The sequence below is a fragment of the Poecilia formosa genome, unplaced genomic scaffold (assembly GCF_000485575.1).
Source record: "Poecilia formosa unplaced genomic scaffold, Poecilia_formosa-5.1.2 Scaffold434, whole genome shotgun sequence".
NCBI lineage: Eukaryota > Metazoa > Chordata > Actinopteri > Cyprinodontiformes > Poeciliidae > Poecilia > Poecilia formosa.
In genome coordinates, this window is record NW_006800373.1 from 313,076 (window position 1) to 318,818 (window position 5,743).

The following is a 5,743-nucleotide window of genomic DNA, read 5'->3' on the forward strand; positions in this document are numbered from 1 at the left end:
ACAAGAATTTCTTTGTTTTTTTTTACTGCAAAAACTAAGACCGGCCCCCGACCACAGAAAGGAACAGCTATGTGGCCCTCGCAGGAAAAAGTTTGGGGACCCCTGATCTAGAGCCACGATGAAATTTTTTAGGTCAAACACTTGGAAATTGCAATTTGATAAGATTATTTCTTTCTACTCTGGCTGAGGTTGAACTATTCAGTGTGAAAAAAAAAATCAATTTAAATCTGCAAATGAGCAAAACTGGTTGAAATACATGTGCAGCATTAAATGGAATGATGGGTAATTCTACATAGAACTGACTGGAAAGGTGAACAAAAAATGCATGCCACACTTTTCAGATTTACATACAAAAAAACAAAGCAAAAAAAAAAAGTTTCCTTTCTTTCAACACGGTTATTCAATCTTTTCTTTTAGTTAATCAAATAAAATCCCAACACAATACAAGAAAATTTGTGAAAATGTATGCCCAACTGTGAGGGATGTTAATACTTTTGCACAACATTGCAGATACCAAACACCTCTTAAACTGTGATGACTATTGTACAGATTAGTTCTTGTAAAGAACTAGACTTTCTTTCAGCAATATATAACATTTCACACTAAAGCACTTTATATGATCTGCAGCTCACAACCTTTGAACCCTCGACTCATTTTTTCTTTCCAGATATTACTTAACATACAGTTTTGCCGCCTGGAGCTTTACATTGTCTCTCTCCACTAAGTTCACCGTCTGCCATTTTGTCCAAACTTGGACACTTCTCGGCTGCGTGCTATCTGCTGTCCTGCGATCCTCTCCAGATTCATTGATCCCGCCCCGTCCGCCCACCAGAGGATCCGATACCAGTTAACATGATGCAGAGTCCACATATTTGCAGGCCACAGGCTATCAGCGGGCCGCACTCTGGATGTGAGTGACTGGAAGTGATAGCGATCAGTTAGAGCCAGGCTACGATTGATCAGGTATGTGTGTATAAACAGATAGTGAGATCAATGGAGACAGACAGGGCAATGGAAAGTCCACGTGTTTATATAAGCGCTGGTGAGTGACACCAGATGTTGAGAGGTGTTATAGATTAGCGCTAAAGCCTCGACTTTAGCTCCTCTAATTAGAAAAATAAATAAATAAATAAAAATTGTCTGGAGTGTCTGGAAATTGTAACATCTAAAATATTTATCATGTTAAAATAACAAAAATTGCAATAATGGAAAGTACAAATTTGAATAAAGTTGGTTATGTTTTAAACAAATGCAAAATGTGTTTTAATGAACATCTTTACTTAGTCTCATTTTTTTTTTGCCAAATCAGTGAGAAATTACCATGACCAGAAGTCATTGAACACTTGACAACCAGCTGGTGTAAGTAACGTTAGTTAGCATGTTCTCACAATTGCTGTGCATCTGCTCAGCTAATTATACAAGCTACTCAAACGTTAAAGGGTTAATGGAGGAGCTATGTCATGATGACTTCCTGAAGGTGGAGTTTCAGACAGAGCAGGAGTTTTTAAAGGGACAGAGGCCCAAATTCAAGGCGTTAACTTGAAAAGTCATTTTTAAAGTCACATTTGTTGTACATGGCATAGCACCTCAATTGACTGTGCCATAAAATTGCACTATGTGCCTGATAAATACAAAATACTTCCTCTTTAAGTATATTATTCTACACCAAACAGAGTTAAGGATTTTTACGTTTATTGAAAGGACTTGTTTTTTTTTCTCTTCTATTTGTGGAAACAAAGAATATGTTTTCTTTGGAAAAATATTAAAACTGACAGACACCAAGACCATATATACAAAACCACTGCTGAGTCCAAGATGTCTCAATAAAATGAGATCTGACCTGGTATTCAGGCATCGCGATGCCAGTAAATAAGGCAGCTGCTAGAATAATCATTCAACTATAAAGTCCACTATAGCATTCGCGTCGTACGCCACACTCGGGCGATCGAGGCATTCAGGTACCCGCTGATCATGGGCTGCAACATGGCTTGTGTGGCGGGAATGAAAGGTAGGACCTGCACTGGAGCGGACAGCAGAGTGGGATTCTGGGAGTATGCTTATCTCTCTGTGTCAGGGTCCATCAGCATCTGTCATGTTTACTCCTAAGGCTGCTGGCTGACTGCTCTGTCGAGGTCCTCCGTATCATTCACCTGTGAGCTAAAAGAGAGCACACACACAAAAAAAAGAAAACAAAAAAAACACACACACACCCACACACACACACACACACACACACAAAGCGCTTTGTTGCTGCAAAACAGAACTCTTTATTTTTTCATCTCATTGTTTCTATATTTGTCTCCATTTTAACTATACTTAAACGTCTTTTGGGCAAATTTAAACATTTTGACACGTTATATCTACCTCTGTCAGAGTTAACCAACAGAGGTAACCAAAACAATGTGTAAGAAATTGCAAATCACCGAGAGAGTGATTTGCACCGGAGTAAATTTTGCACGTTGTCCAGGCAGAAGGCATCGTCGTCTTTTCTACGCCTTTCGAAACTTTCATCTGGGGGCTGCGTCCACACAGATAGCACATCCAGACGCTCGCTGGAACAATAACCCCAATGCAATTTCATGCTAAAACCCGGCAAAATTTCCCATTTGAATGCACGGGGATTATGCCCCTCAGATCTGTCATTATTGCGTGTGCTGCGCGCGTGTGTGTGTGTGTGTGTTTGCAGAGCGGTGTGACGAAGTCCAAGGAAGGATGAACGAGAGATTTGAGGGAGATTCTTGAAATGTCGCAGGTGAAAATGTCAGCCCGCGAGGTGGAGAGGAGTCAAACTCAGCAAGAGCCAGAGGTTCAAACTTTAATGAATTAGTGTCTGTGAGTCACCGCGAGTGGCCTTGTGTGATGTCACCAGCCTGTCCTCTGTATCCACTGCTGAGGACAAGCAGAGGGAGTAGCACACCGTGGCCTCTGGCCTTTGCAAAGAATATGCTGTACTCTCTCCTGTTTCACTGCTGCACATCCTCCAGGCTCCAGCTCTAGCTGTGTTGGCTGTGATGACCCAAACACTATTTGTGGGGTCACACTCATGCCTGCTGTGACTGCTAATGACTAGGTATGTGTGTGTGTGTGTGTGTGTGTGTGTGTGTGTGTCACAGAAAAAAGAGAGAGAGAGAGAGAGAGTCCTGCTTTGCAGTGCAAATCTTTCTTATCTTTTGGTAGCGTGTGAGCTGCTGCTCTACGACTGACCGGACTGTTGTAGCAAATACCGTCTGCCTGACCATCTTGTTGACGAATCAGTGCAACGTTGGAGCAAATCTGAGCAACGTATGAGAAGTGGCTTTTGCGCGCTGCTTTTCTGTGAGGCAAGATGACCGTGGCCCGTTTCATGCTGTTTTCTCCTCGCTGCGGTATCGCGGGGGGACAGGCAGCCAACCACTGTGAAGAAGTGTGCCTGGGAATGACAAACACCCACTTGATCTCGTGAACCTGCATAACAAATGGTTCTCAGAGTCATGGATGTGGCCGGTCCTGTGAGAGATAAAAAGTCTTGGGCAGCCAGGCGGTTTGCACAAACAAAACTGAGCCAAGTTCTCAAAACGGCCGAGTTCCCACTCTCACAAAGTGCTACATACGAACTTATACGAAGGCGTTTTAAAGAAAATAATTGGGTGCGTTGTATTTCTATGAGAGGAGCTGTCACAAAACCTTTGACTCGCTCCAGTTTAGCACAACTAGCTGCAGCAGTGAAGCAGCTCTTTGAAAGCCATGTGTTGTTGAGGAAGCTCTTCCATGATTGGCTCGTGTTACCAATACAGTACGCAAACGAGCGAATATCAAGAACCTCTAAATTTGCTTAATGCCATGGAGTTGGAGCTGAGGACGCCGTCATACGTCTGTTTCAACCAATCCGCTATCATCTGAACAAAAGACACCAATGGCGGCCTCGGGAATCCGACAAACAGGCAACAGCTTGTGAGACTGGACTGAAGGGTCACCTATCCAACCTGTGCTGCTCTGTCAGCAGCACAGAGAACTACACTCTCGTCATGCTTATTCTCTTCGGTGTGGCCATCAAAACGTCTAGCCACACCAACAGACATTAGTGGGTTAGGGTTATGCCACCTTGGCTGTGTAGTGCAGAAAATAACCCAAAAGGTTAAATTGAAGATCTTTTAGATTGATAAGTTTTGTTTTTCAAAGGTCCCTGCCCTTAAAAACATGAAGACCCTTGTCATGTTTGAAAAACAAAACATTTGGGCATCTTCTTCATGCTTCTTACTCCTGCATAGACCTTTCATACATTTGATTCTGTCGCATTTACAATGACGTCTCCAACATCTGTGTCTGACCTCCATAAATATGATTCTGGAAGTACAGTCAAACACACTTTTTAAGCATTATGGAAAACCTTTCTAGAAGGGTTGAAGTGGTTACAGCTCCAATGATTGAGATCATTGAAACCTTATGAATGTGGAACTAGATATGCATGTCGCTCAGATTTATATGTCTCTAATATTTTTGGGACGTTTTAACTGCATAAAAAGAGCAAAATGCACGCAAGATATTTCTACAGGACTTCTTGATTCTCTGAACTCACAGAACTCGTCTTTATAAGAACCAACCCACTCTATAAAGCACCGTTCATCCACATCTGAAGAGCTATAAGCCAAGGAACAATATTTTAGAGTACAAAAACCTATTTGATTGGCACCAGGTGGTGAAACATCGACGAGGGAGGTCCGTGGTATTCTGAGAGGTCTGGTGAATTTGTGGATGCCAGGTGTTGTTGCACGATGGAAATGATAATTCTACATCCTTTGACACGGGAGTGTCACGCAGAAACAAACAAACAAAAAAAAAGCTAGTTAAAGCAAGTACCGGCAGCAGTTGTTCCACACCGCGTTTGGCACACACCACCTCGGGATCTGTTGACGGTGTCACTAATGTGTCATGTTAAACAGATGGGACAAAACGGAGGGAGTAGCACAGCGGCGCTTGTGGTTCTGGCCTAGCGACACGCAAATAAAACACTGAAAAACGCAAACAATCTGAGCGCAAATCCCACCACACAGGTGCTAAAACATACCCCAACAATAAAAATAATAATAAAAAATAAATCTCTCTCTCTTTTTTGGGGGATCTGTGTCACGATCCAGCTTCTCGTGACATCCCGAGTCCAAAACCGTTTCAGGGTTTCCTTCTGCTCAGGCGAGCGCGGCATGATGTACGACGGTCTCGGAGCTCATCTGTCATTTAAAGAAGACGCCGTCTGATTCCACCCGGCTGGTAAATGCACACGCTCTTTACCGCATTCGTCTGCTCCGCATCCCAGGTCTCAGTGCACCAACCGCACAACACCTGAGTGAACAGAAATAAATGATCAAAGCTTACGTTGTGCTTTAAGTAAATGTTTCACTGGGGGCGCGGAGGGTGGGGTGGTGGCTTGGCTGTCACACCGTAGCACTGTAACCTCTGCTGGAAGAGCAGTAAGAGCTCCCTCTGTTTATCCATGTCCTTCCTCTGAAAAAGCAGAATCCACAGTCGCCTGTTCCTCATTATGTATCTGGTACACACCATTTAGTGACCTTATGTGGAGCAGCTGATGTTGTGTTGCTGGGTTGCTAGTGAGAGTGTGTGTGTGTGTGTGTGTATGTGTGTGTGTGTGTGTGTGTCGTACGTGTCAGGGAGAAAAGAGGTAACCGGGGGAGGAAATATGTGTCTTTCTAACCTGAAAGTGCGTAAACGCGTGCACCTGCGTGTTTTTCAAAAAAAAAAAAAAAAAAAA

The 5,743-nt window shown here is 43.2% G+C and overlaps 1 long non-coding RNA gene across 1 annotated transcript in view; it reads right to left on the reverse strand.

Annotated features, from left to right (window-relative positions):
• Positions 1 to 1,289: 1,289 nt before the first annotated feature.
• Positions 1,290 to 5,743, reverse strand: part of LOC107833725 (uncharacterized) — an 8,395-nt gene continuing 3,941 nt past the window's right edge. The window contains exon 3 of the long non-coding RNA XR_001659487.1: positions 1,290 to 1,621. This is a non-coding gene — a long non-coding RNA (uncharacterized LOC107833725). The remainder of the gene's footprint in view (positions 1,622 to 5,743) is intronic.